Raw genomic sequence first — 18,085 nt, forward strand, 5'->3', positions numbered from 1 at the left:
GATTGGGGTCAGTCTGCTATTCCCTGAGTGTGTTACATTGACAGAGTGGGGTCAGTCTGTTCTTCCTTGGGTGTGTTAAATTGACTGTGTTGGGTCAGTCTGCTCTTCCCTGGGTGTGTTACATTGACAGAGTGGCGTCAGTCTGTTCTTCCCTGGGAGTGTTACAGTGACAGGGTGGTGTCAGTCTGCTCTTCCCTGGGTGTGTTACATTGTCAGAGTGGTATCTGTCTGCTCTTCCCTGTGTGTGTTACATTGACAGAGTGGGGTCAGTCTGTTCTCCCATTGTGTGTTACATTGACAGAGTTGGGTCAGTCTGCTCTTCCCTGGGTGTGTTACAATGACAGAGTTGGGTCAATGTGCACTTCACTGGGTGGGTTACATTGACAGAGTGGGGTAAGTCTGCAGTTCACTGTGTGAGTAACTTTGCAGAAGAGGTCATTCTGCTCTTCTCTGGGTGTGTTACATTGACAGAGTGAGGTCAGTCTGCTCTTCCCTGGGTTTGTTACATTGACAGAGTTTGGTCAGTCTGCTCTTCCCTGGGTGTGTTACATTGACAGAGTTGGGTCAGTGTGCTCTTCCCAGGGCGTGTCACATTGACAGAGTGGGGACAGTCTGCTCTTCCCTGGGAGGGTTACATTGACAGAGTGGGGTCAGTCTTCTCTTCCCTGGGTGTGTTACATTGACTGATTGGGGTCAGTCTGCTCTTCCCCAAGTGTGTTACATTGACACAGTGGGGTCAGTCTGCTCTTCCATTGGTGTGTTACAAATACAGAGTGGGGTCAGCGCGCACTTCCCTGGGTGTGTTACATTGACAGAGTGGGGGTCAGTCTGCTCTTCCCAGGGTGTGTTGCATTGACAGAGTGTGGTCAGTCTGCTCTTCCCTGGGTGTGTTACATTGACAGAGTGGGGTCAGTCTGCTCTTTTATGGGTGTGTTACATTGACAGAGTGAGGTCAGTCTGCTCTTTCCTGGGTATGTTACATTGACAGAGAGGGCTCAGTCTTCTCTTCCCTGGGTGTGTTACATTGACTGATTGGGGTCAGTCTGCTATTCCCTGAGTGTGTTACATTGACAGAGTGGGGTCAATCTGTTCTTCCTTGGGTGTGTTAAATTGACTGTGTTGGGTCAGTCTGCTCTTCCCTGGGAGTGTTACAGTGACAGGGTGGTGTCAGTCTGCTCTTCCCTGGGTGTGTTACATTGTCAGAGTGGTATCTGTCTGCTCTTCCCTTTGTGTGTTACATTGACAGAGTGGGGTCAGTCTGTTCTCCCATTGTGTGTTACATTGACAGAGTTGGGTCAGTCTGCTCTTCCCTGGGTGTGTTACAATGACAGAGTGGGGTCAATGTGCACTTCACTGGGTGGGTTACATTGACAGAGTGGGGTAAGTCTGCAGTTCACTGTGTGAGTAACTTTGCAGAAGAGGTCATTCTGCTCTTCTCTGGGTGTGTTACATTGACAGAGTGAGGTCAGTCTGCTCTTCCCTGGGTTTGTTACATTGACAGAGTTTGGTCAGTCTGCTCTTCCCTGGGTGTGTTACATTGACAGAGTTGGGTCAGTGTGCTCTTCCCAGGGCATGTCACATTGACAGAGTGGGGACAGTCTGCTCTTTTATGGGTGGGTTACATTGACAGAGTGGGGTCAGTCTGCTCTTCCCTGGGTGTATTACATTGACAGAGTGGGGTCAGTCTGCTCTTCCCTGGGTGTGTTACATTGATTGAGTGGGTTCAGTCTGCTCTTCCCTTGGTGTGTTACATTGACAGAGTGGGGTCAGTGTGCACTTCCCTGTGTGTGTTACATTGACAGAGTGGGGGTCAGTCTGCTCTTCCCAGGGTGTGTTACATTGACAGAGTGAGGTCAGTCTGCTCTTCCCTGGGTGAGTTACATTGACAGGGTGGGTTCAGTCTGCTCTCCCCTGGGTGTGATACATTGACAGAGTGGGGTCAGACTGCTATTCCCTGAGTATGTTACATTGACAGAGTGGGGTGTGTCTGCTCTTCCCAGGGTGTGTTACATTGACACGGTGGGGTCAGTCTGCTCTTCCCTTGGTGTGTTACATTGACAGGGTGGGTTCAGTCTGCTCTTCCCTGGGCGTGTTACATTGACAGAGTGGGATCAGTCTGCTCTTCCCTGGTTGTGTTACATTGACAGGGTGGGGTCAGTCTGCTCTTCCCTGGGTGTGTTACATTGACAGAGTGGGGTCAGTCTGCACTTCCCCGAGTGTGTTACTTTGACAGAGTGGGGACAGTCTGCTGTTCCCTGGGTGTGTTACATTGACAGAGTGAGGTCAGTCTGCTCTTCCCTGAGTGTGTTACTTTGACAGAGTGGGGACAGTCTGCTCTTCCCTGAGTGTGTTACTTTGACAGAGTGGGGTCAGTCTGCTCTTCCCTAGGTGAGTTACATTGAGATAGAGGGGTCAGTCTGGTCTCCCCTGGGTGTGTTACATTGACAGAGTGAGGTCAGTCTGCTCTTCCCTGGGTGTGTTTCAATGATAGAGTGGGGTCAGTCTGCTCTTCCCTGGGTGTGTTGCATTGACAGAGTGGGGTCAGTCTGCTCTTCCCAGAATGTGTTACATTGTCCGAGTTGGGTCAGTCTGATCTTCCCTGGGTGTGTAACGTTGACAGAAAGGGGTCAGTCTGCTCTTCCCTGGGTGTGTTACATTGACAGAGTGGGGTCAGTCTACTCTTCCCTGGGTGCGTTACATTGACAGAACAGGGTCCGTCTGCCTTTCCCTGGGTGTGTTCCATTGACAGAGTGGGGTCAGTCTGCTCTTCCCTGGGTGTGTTATCCTGACAGAGTGGGGTCAGTCTGCTCTTCCCTGGGTGCGTTACATTGACAGAACAGGGTCCGTCTGCCTTTCCCTGGGTGTGTTACAATGACAGAGTGCGGTTAGTCTGCTCTTCCCTGGGTGTGTTACATTGACAGAGTGAGGTCAGTCTGCTCTTCCCTGGGTGTGTTACAATGACAGAGTGGGGTCAGTCTGCTCTTCCCTGGGTGTGTTACATTGACAGAGTGGGGTCAGTCTGCTCTTCCCAGGGTGTGTTACATTGACAGAGTTGGGTCAGTCTGATGTTCCCTGGGTGTATAACGTTGAGAGACAGGGGTCAGTCTGCTCTTCCTGGTTGTGTTACATTGACAGAGAGAACTCAGTCTGCTCTTCCCTGGGTGTGTTGCAATGGCAGAGTGTGGTCAGTCTGCTCTTCCCTGTGTATGTTATATTGACACAGTGGGGTCAGTCTGCTCATCCCTGGGTGCGTGACATTGACAGAATGCGTTCAGTCTGCTCTTCCCTGGGTGCGTGACATTGACAGAGTGGGGTCAATCTGCTCTTCCCTGTGTGTGTTACATTGACAGAGTGGGGTCAGTCTGCTCCTCCCTGGGTGTGTTACATTGACAGATTGGGTTTAGTCTGCTCTTCCCTGGGTATGTTACATTGACCTAGCCAGGTCAATCTTCTGTTCCCTGGGTGTGTTACATTGACAGAGGGGGCTCAGTCTGCTCTTCCCTGGGTGTGTTACATTGACAGAGTGAGGTCAGTCTGCTCTTCCCTGGGTGCGTTACAATGACAGAGAGGGGTCAGTCTGCTCTTCCCTGGGTGTGTTTCAATGACAGAGTGGGGTCAGTCTGCACTTCCCCGAGTGTGTTACTTTGACAGAGTGGGGACAGTCTGCTGTTCCCTGGGTGTGTTACATTGACAGAGTGAGGTCAGTCTGCGCTTCCCTGAGTGTGTTACATTGACAGAGTGAGGTCAGTCTGCTCTTCCCTGAGTGTGTTACTTTGACAGAGTGGGGTCAGTCTGCTCTTCCCTAGGTGAGTTACATTGAGATAGAGGGGTCAGTCTGGTCTCCCCTGGGTGTGTTACATTGACAGATTGGGTTTAGTCTGCTCTTCCCTGGGTATGTTAGATTGACCTAGCCAGGTCAATCTTCTGTTCCCTGGTTGTGTTACATTGACAGAGGGGGCTCAGTCTGCTCTTCCCTGGGTGTGTTACATTGACAGAGTGAGGTCAGTCTGCTCTTCCCTGGGTGCGTTACAATGACAGAGAGGGGTCAGTCTGCTCTTCCCTGGGTGTGTTTCAATGACAGAGTGGGGTCAGTCTGCACTTCCCCGAGTGTGTTACTTTGACAGAGTGGGGACAGTCTGCTGTTCACTGGGTGTGTTACATTGACAGAGTGAGGTCAGTCTGCTCTTCCCTGAGTGTGTTACATTGACAGAGTGAGGTCAGTCTGCTCTTCCCTGAGTATGTTACTTTGACAGAGTGGGGACAGTCTGCTCTTCCCTGAGTGTGTTACTTTGACAGAGTGGGGTCAGTCTGCTCTTATCTAGGTGAGTTACATTGAGATAGAGGGGTCAGTCTGGTCTCCCCTGGGTGTGTTACATTGACAGAGTGAGGTCAGTCTGCTCTTCCCTGGGTGTGTTTCAATGATAGAGTGGGGTCAGTCTGCTCTTTCCTGGGTGTGTTGCATTGACAGAGTGGGGTCAGTCTTCTCTTCCCAGAATGTGTTACATTGACAGAGTTGGGTCAGTCTGATCTTCCCTGGGTGTGTAACGTTGACAGAAAGGGGTCAGTCTGCTCTTCCCTGGGTGTGTTACATTGACAGAGTGGGGTCAGTCTACTCTTCCCTGTGTGTCTTACATTGACAGAGTGGGGTCAGTCTGCTCTTCCCTGGGTGTGTTCCATTGACAGAGTGGGGTCAGTCTGCTCTTCCCTGGGTGTGTTATCCTGACAGAGTGGGGTCAGTCTGCTCTTCCCTGGGTGCGTTACATTGACAGAACAGGGTCCGTCTGCCTTTCCCTGGGTGTGTTACAATGACAGAGTGGGGTCAGTCTGCTCTTCCCTGAGTGTGTTACTTTGACAGAGTGGGGTCAGTCTGCTCTTCCCTGGGTGTGTTATACTGACAGAGAGGGGTCAGTCTGCTCTTCCCTGGGTGTGTTTCAATGACAGAGTGGGGTCAGTCTGCACTTCCCCGAGTGTGTTACTTTGACAGAGTGGGGACAGTCTGCTCTTCCCTGAGTGTGTTACTTTGACAGAGTGGGGTCAGTCTGCTCTTCCCTGGGTGTGTTATACTGACAGAGTGGGGTCAGTGTGCTCTTCCCTGGGTGTGTTACATTGACAGAACAGGGTCCGTCTGCCTTTCCCTGGGTGTGTTACATTGACAGAGTGGGGTTAGTCTGCTCTTCCCTGGGTGTGTTACATTGACAGAGTGAGGTCAGTCTGCTCTTCCCAGGGTGTGTTACATTGACAGAGTTGGGTCAGTCGGATGTTCCCTGGGTGTATAACGTTGAGAGACAGGGGTCAGTCTGCTCTTCCCTGGTTGTGTTACATTGACAGAGAGAACTCAGTCTGCTCTTCCCTGGGTGTGTTGCAATGGCAGAGTGTGGTCAGTCTGCTCTTCCCTGTGTATGTTATATTGACACAGTGGGGTCAGTCTGCTCTTCCCTGGGTGCGTGACATTGACAGAATGCGGTCAGTCTGCTCTTCCCTGGGTGCGTGACATTGACAGAGTGGGGTCAATCTGCTCTTCCCTGTGTGTGTTACATTGACAGAGTGGGGTCAGTCTGCTCCTCCCTGGGTGTGTTACATTGACAGATTGGGTTTAGTCTGCTCTTCCCTGGGTATGTTACATTGACCTAGCCAGGTCAATCTTCTGTTCCCTGGGTGTGTTACATTGACAGAGGGGGCTCAGTCTGCTCTTCCCTGGGTGTGTTACATTGACAGAGTGAGGTCAGTCTGCTCTTCCCTGGGTGCGTTACAATGACAGAGAGGGGTCAGTCTGCTCTTCCCTGGGTGTGTTTCAATGACAGAGTTGGGTCAGTCTGCTCTTCCCAGAATGTGTTACATTGACAGAGTTGGGTCAGTCTGATCTTCCCTGGGTGTGAAACGTTGACAAAATGGGGTCAGTCTGCTCTTCCCTGGGTGTTTTACATTGACAGAGTGGGGTCAGTCTGCTCTTCCCTGGGTGTGTGACATTGACAGAGTGGGGTCAGTCTGCTCTTCCCTGGGTTTGTTACATTGACAGAGTGGGGTCAGTCTGCTCTTCCCTGGGTGTGTTACAGTGACAGAGTGGGGTCAGTCTGCTCTTACCTGGGTGTGTTACAGTGACAGAGTGGGGTCAGTCTGCTCTTTTCTGAGTGTGTTACATTGACAGAGTGGGGTCAGTCTGTTCTTCCTTGGGTGTGTTAAATTGACTGTGTTGGGTCAGTCTGCTCTTCCCTGGGTGTGTTACATTGACAGAGTGGCGTCAGTCTGTTCTTCCCTGGGAGTGTTACAGTGACAGGGTGGTGTCAGTCTGCTCTTCCCTGGGTTTGTTACATTGACAGAGTGGGGTCAGTCTGCTCTTCCCTGGGTGTGTTACAGTGACAGAGTGGGGTCAGTCTGCTCTTCCCTGGGTGTGTTACAGTGACAGAGTGGGGTCAGTCTGCTCTTTCCTGAGTGTGTTACATTGACAGAGTGGGGTCAGTCTGTTCTTCCTTGGGTGTGTTAAATTGACTGTGTTGGGTCAGTCTGCTCTTCCCTGGGTGTGTTACATTGACAGAGTGGCGTCAGTCTGTTCTTCCCTGGGAGTGTTACAGTGACAGGGTGGTGTCAGTCTGCTCTTCCCTGGGTGTGTTACATTGTCAGAGTGGTATCTGTCTGCTCTTCCCTGTGTGTGTTACATTGACAGAGTTGGGTCAGTCTGTTCTCCCATTGTGTGTTACATTGACAGAGTTGGGTCAGTCTGCTCTTCCCTGGGTGTGTTACAATGACAGAGTGGGGTCAATGTGCACTTCACTGGGTGGGTTACATTGACAGAGTGGGGTAAGTCTGCAGTTCACTGTGTGAGTAACTTTGCAGAAGAGGTCATTCTGCTCTTCTCTGGGTGTGTTACATTGACAGAGTGAGGTCAGTCTGCTCTTCCCTGGGTTTGTTACATTGACAGAGTTTGGTCAGTCTGCTCTTCCCTGGGTGTGTTACATTGACAGAGTTGGGTCAGTGTGCTCTTCCCAGGGCGTGTCACATTGACAGAGTGGGGACAGTCTGCTCTTTTATGGGTGGGTTACATTTACAGAGTGGGGTCAGTCTTCTCTTCCCTGGGTGTGTTACATTGACTGATTGGGGTCAGTCTGCTCTTCCCCAAGTGTGTTACATTGACACAGTGGGGTCAGTCTGCTCTTCCCTTGGTGTGTTACAATGACAGAGTGGGATCAGCGCGCACTTCCCTGGGTGTGTTACATTGACAGAGTGGGGGTCAGTCTGCTCTTTCCAGGGTGTGTTGCATTGACAGAGTGTGGTCAGTCTGCTCTTCCCTGGGTGTGTTACATTGACAGAGTGGGGTCAGTCTGCTCTTTTATGGGTGTGTTACATTGACAGAGTGAGGTCAGTCTGCTCTTCCCTGGGTATGTTACATTGACAGAGTGGGCTCAGTCTTCTCTTCCCTGGGTGTGTTACATTGACTGATTGGGGTCAGTCTGCTATTCCCTGAGTGTGTTACATTGACAGAGTGGGGTCAGTCTGTTCTTCCTTGGGTGTGTTAAATTGACTGTGTTGGGTCAGTCTGCTCTTCCCTGGGTGTGTTACATTGACAGAGTGGCGTCAGTCTGTTCTTCCCTGGGAGTGTTACAGTGACAGGGTGGTGTCAGTCTGCTCTTCCCTGGGTGTGTTACATTGTCAGAGTGGTATCTGTCTGCTCTTCCCTGTGTGTGTTACATTGACAGAGTGGGGTCAGTCTGTTCTCCCATTGTGTGTGACATTGACAGAGTTGGGTCAGTCTGCTCTTCCCTGGGTGTGTTACAATGACAGAGTGGGGTCAATGTGCACTTCACTGGGTGGGTTACATTGACAGAGTGGGGTAAGTCTGCAGTTCACTGTGTGAGTAACTTTGCAGAAGAGGTCATTCTGCTCTTCTCTGGGTGTGTTACATTGACAGAGTGAGGTCAGTCTGCTCTTCCCTGGGTTTGTTACATTGACAGAGTTTGGTCAGTCTGCTCTTCCCTGGGTGTGTTACATTGACAGAGTTGGGTCAGTGTGCTCTTCCCAGGGCGTGTCACATTGACAGAGTGGGGACAGTCTGCTCTTTTATGGGTGGGTTACATTTACAGAGTGGGGTCAGTCTGCTCTTCCCTGGGTGTATTACATTGACAGAGTGGGGTCAGTCTGCTCTTCCCTGGGTGTGTTACATTGATTGAGTGGGTTCAGTCTGCTCTTCCCTGGGTGTGTTACATTGACAGAGTGGGGTCAGTGTGCACTTCCCTGTGTGTGTTACATTGACAGAGTGGGGGTCAGTCTGCTCTTCCCAGGGTGTGTTACATTGACAGAGTGAGGTCAGTCTGCTCTTCCCTGGGTGAGTTACATTGACAGGGTGGGTTCAGTCTGCTCTCCCCTGGGTGTGATACATTGACAGAGTGGGGTCAGACTGCTATTCCCTGAGTATGTTACATTGACAGAGTGGGGTGTGTCTGCTTTTCCCAGGGTGTGTTACATTGACACGGTGGGGTCAGTCTGCTCTTCCCTCGGTGTGTTATATTGACAGGGTGGGTTCAGTCTGCTCTTCCTTGGGCGTGTTACATTGACAGAGTGGGATCAGTCTGCTCTTCCCTGGTTGTGTTACATTGACAGGGTGGGGTCAGTCTGCTCTTCCCTAGGTGTGTGACATTGACAAAGTGGGGTCAGTCTGCACTTCCCCGAGTGTGTTACTTTGACAGAGTGGGGACAGTCTGCTGTTCCCTGGGTGTGTTACAATGACAGAGTGAGGTCAGTCTGCTCTTCCCTGAGTGTGTTAATTTGACAGAGTGGGGACAGTCTGCTCTTCCCTGAGTGTGTTACTTTGACAGAGTGGGGTCAGTCTGCTCTTCCCTAGGTGAGTTACATTGAGATAGAGGGGTCAGTCTGGTCTCCCCTGGGTGTGTTACATTGACAGAGTGAGGTCAGTCTGCTCTTCCCTGGGTGTGTTTCAATGAAAGAGTGGGGTCAGTCTGCTCTTCCCTGGGTGTGTTGCATTGACAGAGTGGGGTCAGTCTGCTCTTCCCAGAATGTGTTACATTGACAGAGTTGGGTCAGTCTGATCTTCCCTGGGTGTGTAACGTTGACAGAAAGGGGTCAGTCTGCTCTTCCCTGGGTGTGTTACATTGACAGAGTGGGGTCAGTCTACTCTTCCCTGTGTGTCTTACATTGACAGAGTGGGGTCAGTCTGCTCTTCCCTGGGTGTGTTCCATTGACAGAGTGGGGTCAGTCTGCTCTTCCCTGGGTGTGTTATCCTGACAGAGTGGGGTCAGTCTGCTCTTCCCTGGGTGCGTTACATTGACAGAACAGGGTCCGTCTGCCTTTCCCTGGGTGTGTTACAATGACAGAGTGGGGTCAGTCTGCTCTTCCCTGAGTGTGTTACTTTGACAGAGTGGGGACAGTCTGCTCTTCCCTGAGTGTGTTACTTTGACAGAGTGGGGACAGTCTTCTCTTCCCTGAGTGTGTTACTTTGACAGAGTGGGGTCAGTCTGCTCTTCCCTGGGTGTGTTATACTGACAGAGTGGTGTCAGTATGCTCTTCCCTGGGTGTGTTACATTGACAGAACAGGGTCCGTCTGCCTTTCCCTGGGTGTGTTACATTGACAGAGTGGGGTTAGTCTGCTCTTCCCTGGGTGTGTTACATTGACAGAGTGAGTCAGTCTGCTCTTCCCTGGGTGTGTTACAATGACAGAGTGGGGTCAGTCTGCTCTTCCCTGGGTATGTTACATTGACAGAGTGGGGTCAGTCTGCTCTTCCCAGGGTGTGTTACATTGACAGAGTTGGGTCAGTCTGATGTTCCCTGGGTGTATAACGTTGAGAGACAGGGGTCAGTCTGCTCTTCCCTGGTTGTGTTACATTGACAGAGAGAACTCAGTCTGCTCTTCCCTGGGTGTGTTGCAATGGCAGAGTGTGGTCAGTCTGCTCTTTCCTGTGTATGTTATATTGACACAGTGGGGTCAGTCTGCTCTTCCCTGGGTGCGTGACATTGACAGAATGCGGTCAGTCTGCTCTTCCCTGGGTGCGTGACATTGACAGAGTGGGGTCAATCTGCTCTTCCCTGTGTGTGTTACATTGACAGAGTGGGGTCAGTCTGCTCCTCCCTCGGTGTGTTACATTGACAGATTGGGTTTAGTCTGCTCTTCCCTGGGTATGTTACATTGACCTAGCCAGGTCAATCTTCTGTTCCCTGGGTGTGTTACATTGATAGAGGGGGCTCAGTCTGCTCTTCCCTGGGTGTGTTACATTGACAGAGTGAGGTCAGTCTGCTCTTCCCTGGGTGCGTTACAATGACAGAGAGGGGTCAGTCTGCTCTTCCCTGGGTGTGTTTCAATGACAGAGTTGGGTCAGTCTACTCTTCCCAGAATGTGTTACATTGACAGAGTTGGGTCAGTCTGATCTTCCCTGGGTGTGAAACGTTGACAGAATGGGGTCAGTCTGCTCTTCCCTGGGTGTTTTACATTGACAGAGTGGGGTCAGTCTGCTCTTCCCTGGGTGTGTGACATTGACAGAGTGGGGTCAGTCTGCTCTTCCCTGGGTTTGTTACATTGACAGAGTGGGGTCAGTCTGCTCTTCCCTGGGTGTGTTACAGTGACAGAGTGGGGTCAGTCTGCTCTTCCCAGGGTGTGTTACTTTGACAGAGTGGGGTCAGTCTGCTCTTCCCTGAGTGTGTTACTTTGACAGAGTGGGGTCAGTCTGCTCTTCCCTAGGTGAGTTACATTGAGATAGAGGGGTCAGTCTGGTCTCCCCTGGGTGTGTTACATTGACAGAGTGAGGTCAGTCTGCTCTTCCCTGGGTGTGTTACAATGATAGAGTGGGGTCAGTCTGCTCTTCCCTGGGTGTGTTGCATTGACAGAGTGGGGTCAGTCTGCTCTTCCCAGAATGTGTTACATTGACAGAGTTGGGTCAGTCTGATCTTCCCTAGGTGTGTAACGTTGACAGAAAGGGGTCAGTCTGCTCTTCCCTGTGTGTGTTACATTGACAGAGTGGGGTCAGTCTACTCTTCCCTGTGTGTCTTACATTGACAGAGTGGGGTCAGTCTGCTCTTCCCTGGGTGTGTTCCATTGACAGAGTGGGGTCAGTCTGCTCTTCCCTGGGTGTGTTATCCTGACAGAGTGGGGTCAGTCTGCTCTTCCCTGGGTGCGTTACATTGACAGAACAGGGTCCGTCTGCCTTTCCCTGGGTGTGTTACAATGACAGAGTGGGGTCAGTCTGCTCTTCCCTGAGTGTGTTACTTTGACAGAGAGGGGACAGTCTGCTCTTCCCTGAGTGTGTTACTTTGACAGAGTGGGGTCAGTCTGCTCTTCCCTGGGTGTGTTATACTGACAGAGTGGGGTCAGTATGCTCTTCCCTGGGTGTGTTACATTGACAGAACAGGGTCCGTCTGCCTTTCCCTGGGTGTGTTACATTGACAGAGTGCGGTTAGTCTGCTCTTCCCTGGGTGTGTTACATTGACAGAGTGAGGTCAGTCTGCTCTTCCCTGGGTGTGTTACAATGACAGAGTGGGGTCAGTCTGCTCTTCCCTGGGTGTGTTACATTGACAGAGTGGGGTCAGTCTGCTCTTCCCAGGGTGTGTTACATTGACAGAGTTGGGTCAGTCTGATGTTCCCTGGGTGTATAACGTTGAGAGACAGGGGTCAGTCTGCTCTTCCCTGGTTGTGTTACATTGACAGAGAGAACTCAGTCTGCTCTTCCCTGGGTGTGTTGCAATGGCAGAGTGTGGTCAGTCTGCTCTTCCCTGTGTATGTTATATTGACACAGTGGGGTCAGTCTGCTCTTCCCTGGGTGCGTGACATTGACAGAATGCGGTCAGTCTGCTCTTCCCTGGGTGCGTGACATTGACAGAGTGGGTTCAATCTGCTCTTCCCTGTGTGTGTTACATTGACAGAGTGGGGTCAGTCTGCTCCTCCCTGGGTGTGTTACATTGACAGATTGGGTTTAGTCTGCTCTTCCCTGGGTATGTTACATTGACCTAGCCAGGTCAATCTTCTGTTCCCTGGGTGTGTTACATTGACAGAGGGGGCTCAGTCTGCTCTTCCCTGGGTGTGTTACATTGACAGAGTGAGGTCAGTCTGCTCTTCCCTGGGTGCGTTACAATGACAGAGAGGGGTCAGTCTGCTCTTCCCTGGGTGTGTTTCAATGACAGAGTTGGGTCAGTCTGCTCTTCCCAGAATGTGTTACATTGACAGAGTTGGGTCAGTCTGATCTTCCCTGGGTGTGAAACGTTGACAGAATGGGGTCAGTCTGCTCTTCCCTGGGTGTTTTACATTGACAGAGTGGGGTCAGTCTGCTCTTCCCTGGGTGTGTGACATTGACAGAGTGGGGTCAGTCTGCTCTACCCTGGGTTTGTTACATTGACAGAGTGGGGTCAGTCCGCTCTTCCCTGGGTGTGTTACAGTGACAGAGTGGGGTCAGTCTGCTCTTCCCAGGGTGTGTTACATTGACAGAGTGGGGTCAGTCTGCTCTTCCCAGGGTGTGTTACATTGACAGAGTGGGGTCAGTCTGCTCTTCCCTGGGTGTGTTGCATTGACAGAGTGCGGTCAGTGTGCTCTTCCCTGGGTGCGTGACATTGACAGAGTGGGGTCAGTCTGCTCTTCCCTGGGTGTGTTACATTGACAGAGTGGGGTCAGTCTGCTCTTCCCTGGGTGCGTGACATTGACAGAGTGGGGTAACTCTGCTCTTCCCTCGGTGTTTTACATTGACAGAGTGGGGTCAGTCTGCTCTTCCCTGGGTGTGTTACATTGACAGAGTGGGGACAGTCTGCTCTTCCCTGGGTGTGTTACATTGACAGAGTGAGGTCAGTCTGCTCTACCCTGGGTGTATTACATTGACAGATTGGGGTCAGTCTACTCTTCCCTGGGTGTCTTACATTGACAGAGTGGGGTCAGTCTGCTCTTCCCTGGGTGTGTTACATTAACACAGTGGGGTCAGTCTGTTTTTCCCTGGGTGTGTTACATTGACAGATTGGGGTCAGTCTGCTCTTTCCTGGCTGTGTTATATTGACAGAGTGAGCTCAGTCTGCTCTTTTATGGGTGGGTTACATTGACTGAGTGTGGTCAGTCTGCTCTTCCCTGGGTGTGTTACATTGACAGAGTGGGGTCAGTCTGCTCTTCCCTGGGAGGGTTACATTGACAGAGTGGGGTCAGTCTTCTCTTCCCTGGGTGTATTACGTTGACTGATTGGGGTCAGTCTGCTCTTCCCCAAGTGTGTTCCGTTGACACAGTCGGGTCAGTCTGCTCTTCCCTAGGTGTGTTACAATGACAGAGTGGTGTCAGTGCGCACTTCCCTGGGTGTGTTACATTGACAGAGTGGGGGTCAGTCTGCTCTTCCCAGGGTGTTTTGCATTGACAGAGTGTGGTCAGTCTGCTCTTCCCAGGGTGTGTCACATTGACTGAGTGGGGTCAGTCTGATCTTTTATGGGTGGGTTACATTGACAGAATGGGGTCAGTCTGCTCTTCCCTGGGTGTTTTACATTGACAGAGTGGGGTCAGTCTGCTCTTCCCTGGGTGTGTTACATTGACAGAGTGGGGTCAGTCTGCTCTTCCCTGGGTTTGTTACATTGACAGAGTGGGGTCAGTCTGCTCTTCCCTGGGTGTGTTACAGTGACAGAGTGGGGTCAGTCTGCTCTCCCAGGGTGTGTTACATTGACAGAGTGGGGTCAGTCTGCTCTTCCCAGGGTGTGTTACATTGACAGAGTGGGGTCAGTCTGCTCTTCCCTGGGTGTGTTACATTGACAGAGTGCGGTCAGTGTGCTCTTCCCTGGGTGCATGACATTGACAGAGTGGGGTCAGTCTGCTCTTCACTGGGTGTGTTACATTGACAGAGTGGGGTCAGTCTGCTCTTCCCTGGGTGCGTGACATTGACAGAGTGGGGTAAGTCTGCTCTTCCCTCGGTGTTTTACATTAACAGAGTGGGGTCAGTCTGCTCTTCCCTGGGTGTGTTACATTGACAGAGTGGGGACAGTCTGCTCTTCCCTGGGTGTGTTACATTGACAGAGTGAGGTCAGTCTGCTCTACCCTGGGTGTATTACATTGACAGATTGGGGTCAGTCTACTCTTCCCTGGGTGTCTTACATTGACAGAGTGGGGTCAGTCTGCTCTTCCCTGGGTGTGTTACATTGACAGAGTGGGGTCAGTCTGCTCTTCCCTGGGTGTGATATACTGACAGAGTGGGGTCAGTCTGCTCTTCCCTGGGTGTGTTACAGTGACAGAGTGGGGTCAGTCTGCTCTTCCCAGGGTGTGTTACATTGACAGAGTGGGGTCAGTCTGCTCTTCCCAGGGTGTGTTACATTGACAGAGTGCGGTCAGTGTGCTCTTCCCTGGGTGCGTGACATTGACAGAGTGGGGTCAGTCTGCTCTTCACTGGGTGTGTTACATTGACAGAGTGGGGTCAGTCTGCTCTTCCCTGGGTGCGTGACATTGACAGAGTGGGGTAAGTCTGCTCTTCCCTCGGTGTTTTACATTGACAGAGTGGGGTCAGTCTGCTCTTCACTGGGTGTGTTACTTTGACAGAGTGGGGACAGTCTGCTCTTCCCTGAGTGTGTTACTTTGACAGAGTGGGGTCAGTCTGCTCTTCCCTGGGTGTGTTATACTGACAGAGTGGGGTCAGTATGCTCTTCCCTGGGTGTGTTACATTGACAGAACAGGGTCCGTCTGCCTTTCCCTGGGTGTGTTACATTGACAGAGTGGGGTTAGTCTGCTCTTCCCTGGGTGTGTTACATTGACAGAGTGAGGTCAGTCTGCTCTTCCCTGGGTGTGTTACAATGACAGAGTGGGGTCAGTCTGCTCTTCCCTGGGTGTGTTACATTGACAGAGTGCGGTCAGTCTGCTCTTCCCAGGGTGTGTTACATTGACAGAGTTGGGTCAGTCTGATGTTCCCTGGGTGTATAACGTTGAGAGACAGGGGTCAGTCTGCTCTTCCCTGGTTGTGTTACATTGACAGAGAGAACTCAGTCTGCTCTTCCCTGGGTGTGTTGCAATGGCAGAGTGTGGTCAGTCTGCTCTTCCCTGTGTATGTTCTCTTGACACAGTGGGGTCAGTCTGCTCTTCCCTGGGTGCGTGACATTGACAGAATGCGGTCAGTCTGCTCTTCCCTGGGTGCTTGACATTGACAGAGTGGGGTCAATCTGCTCTTCCCTGTGTGTGTTACATTGACAGAGTGGGGTCAGTCTGCTCCTCCCTGGGTGTGTTACATTGACAGATTGGGTTTAGTCTGCTCTTCCCTGGGTATGTTACATTGACCTAGCCAGGTCAATCTTCTGTTCCCTGGGTGTGTTACATTGACAGAGGGGGCTCAGTCTGCTCTTCCCTGGGTGTGTTACATTGACAGAGTGGGGTCAGTCTGCTCTTCCCTGCGTGTATTACATTGACAGAGTGGGGACAGTCTGCTCTTCCCTGGGTGTGTTACATTGACAGAGTGAGGTCAGTCTGCTCTACCCTGGGTGTATTACATTGACAGATTGGGGTCAGTCTACTCTTCCCTGTGTGTCTTACATTGACAGAGTGGGGTCAGTCTGCTCTTCCCTGGGTGTGTTACATTGACAGAGTGGGGTCAGTCTGCTCTTCCCTGGGTGTGATATACTGACAGAGTGGGGTCAGTCTGCTCTTCCCTGGGTGTGTTACAGTGACAGAGTGGGGTCAGTCTGCTCTTCCCAGGGTGTGTTACATTGACAGAGTGGGGTCAGTCTGCTCTTCCCAGGGTGTGTTACATTGACAGAGTGCGGTCAGTGTGCTCTTCCCTTGGTGCGTGACATTGACAGAGTGGGGTCAGTCTGCTCTTCACTGGGTGTGTTACATTGACAGAGTGGGGTCAGTCTGCTCTTCCCTGGGTGCGTGACATTGACAGAGTGGGGTAAGTCTGCTCTTCCCTCGGTGTTTTACATTGACAGAGTGGGGTCAGTCTGCTCTTCCCTGGGTGTGTTACATTGACAGAGTGGGGACAGTCTGCTCTTCCCTGGGTGTGTTACATTGACAGAGTGAGGTCAGTCTGCTCTACCCTGGGTGTATTACATTGACAGATTGGGGTCAGTCTACTCTTCCCTGGGTGTCTTACATTGACAGAGTGGGGTCAGTCTGCTCTTCCCTGGGTGTGTTACATTGACAGAGTGGGGTCAGTCTGCTCTTCCCTGGGTGTGATATACTGACAGAGTGGGGTCAGTCTGCTCTTCCCTGGGTGTGTTACATTAACACAGTGGGGTCAGTCTGTTTTTCCCGGGGTGTGTAACATTGACAGATTGGGGTCAGTCTGCTCTTTCCTGGTTGTGTTACATTGACAGAGTGGGCTCAGTCTGCTCTTTTATGGGTGGGTTACATTGACTGAGTGTGGTCAGTCTGCTCTTCCCTGTGTGTGTTACATTGACAGATTGGGTTTAGTCTGCTCTTCCCTGGGTATGTTACATTGACCTAGCCAGGTCAATCTTCTGTTCCCTGGGTGTGTTACATTGACAGAGGGGGCTCAGTCTGCTCTTCCCTGGGTGTGTTACATTGACAGAGTGAGGTCAGTCTGCTCTTCCTGGGTGCGTTACAATGACAGAGAGGGGTCAGTCTGCTCTTCCCTGGGTGTGTTTCAATGACAGAGTTGGGTCAGTCTGCTCTTCCCAGAATGTGTTACATTGACAGAGTTGGGTCAGTCTGATCTTCCCTGGGTGTGAAACGTTGACAGAATGGGGTCAGTCTGCTCTTCCCTGGGTGTTTTACATTGACAGAGTGGGGTCAGTCTGCTCTTCCCTGGGTGTGTGACATTGACAGAGTGGGGTCAGTCTGCTCTTCCCTGGGTTTGTTACATTGACAGAGTGGGGTCAGTCTGCTCTTCCCAGGGTGTGTTACATTAACAGAGTGGGGTCAGTCTGCTCTTCCCAGGGTGTGTTACATTAACAGAGTGGGGTCAGTCTGCTCTTCCCAGGGTGTGTTACATTGACAGAGTGGGGTCAGTCTGCTCTTCCCTGGGTGCGTGACATTGACAGAATGCGGTCAGTCTGCTCTTCCCTGGGTGCGTGACATTGACAGAGTGGGGTCAGTCTGCTCTTCACTGGGTGTCTTACATTGACAGAGTGGGCTCAATCTGCTCTTCACTGGGTGCGTGACATTGACAGAGTGGGGTCAGTCTGCTCTTCCCTGGGTGTGTTACATTGACAGAGTGGGGACAGTCTGCTCTTCCCTGGGTGTGTTACATTGACAGAGTGAGGTCAGTCTGCTCTACCCTGGGTGTATTACATTGACAGATTGGGGTCAGTCTACTCTTCCCTGGGTGTCTTACATTGACAGAGTGGGGTCAGTCTGCTCTTCCCTGGGTGTGTTACATTGACAGAGTGGGGTCAGTCTGCTCTTCCCTGGGTGTGATATACTGACAGAGTGGGGTCAGTCTGCTCTTCCCTGGGTGTGTTACATTAACACAGTGGGGTCAGTCTGTTTTTCCCTGGGTGTGTTACATTGACAGATTGGGGTCAGTCTGCTCTTTCCTGGCTGTGTTACATTGACAGAGCGAGCTCAGTCTGCTCTTTTATGGGTGGGTTACATTGACTGAGTGTGGTCAGTCTGCTCTTCCCTGGGTGTGTTACATTGACAGAGTGGGGTCAGTCTGCTCTTCCCTGGGAGGGTTACATTGACAGAGTGGGGTCAGTCTTCTCTTCCCTGGGTGTGTTAAGTTGACTGATTGGGGTCAGTCTGCTCTTCCCCAAGTGTGTTCCATTGACACAGTGGGGTCAGTCTGCTCTTCCCTTGGTGTGTTACAATGACAGAGTGGGGTCAGTGCGCACTTCCCTGGGTGTGTTACATTGACAGAGTGGGGGTCAGTCTGCTCTTCCCTGGGTGTGTTGCATTGACAGAGTGTGGTCAGTCCGCTCTTCCCAGGGCGTGTCACATTGACAGAGTGGGGTCAGTCTGCCCTTTTATGGGTGGGTTACATTGACTGAGTGGGGTCAGTCTGCTCTTCCCTGGGTGTTTTACATTGACAGAGTGGGGTCAGTCTGTTCTTCCCTGGGTGTGTTACATTGACAGAGTGGGTTCAGTCTGCTCTTCCCTGGGTGTGTTACTTTGACAGCGTGGGGACAGTCTTATCTCCCAGGGTTTGTTACATTGACACAGTGGGGTCAGTCTGCTCTTCCCTTGCTGTGTTAC

The sequence above is a fragment of the Chiloscyllium punctatum genome, chromosome 34 (assembly GCF_047496795.1).
Source record: "Chiloscyllium punctatum isolate Juve2018m chromosome 34, sChiPun1.3, whole genome shotgun sequence".
Lineage (NCBI taxonomy): Eukaryota > Metazoa > Chordata > Chondrichthyes > Orectolobiformes > Hemiscylliidae > Chiloscyllium > Chiloscyllium punctatum.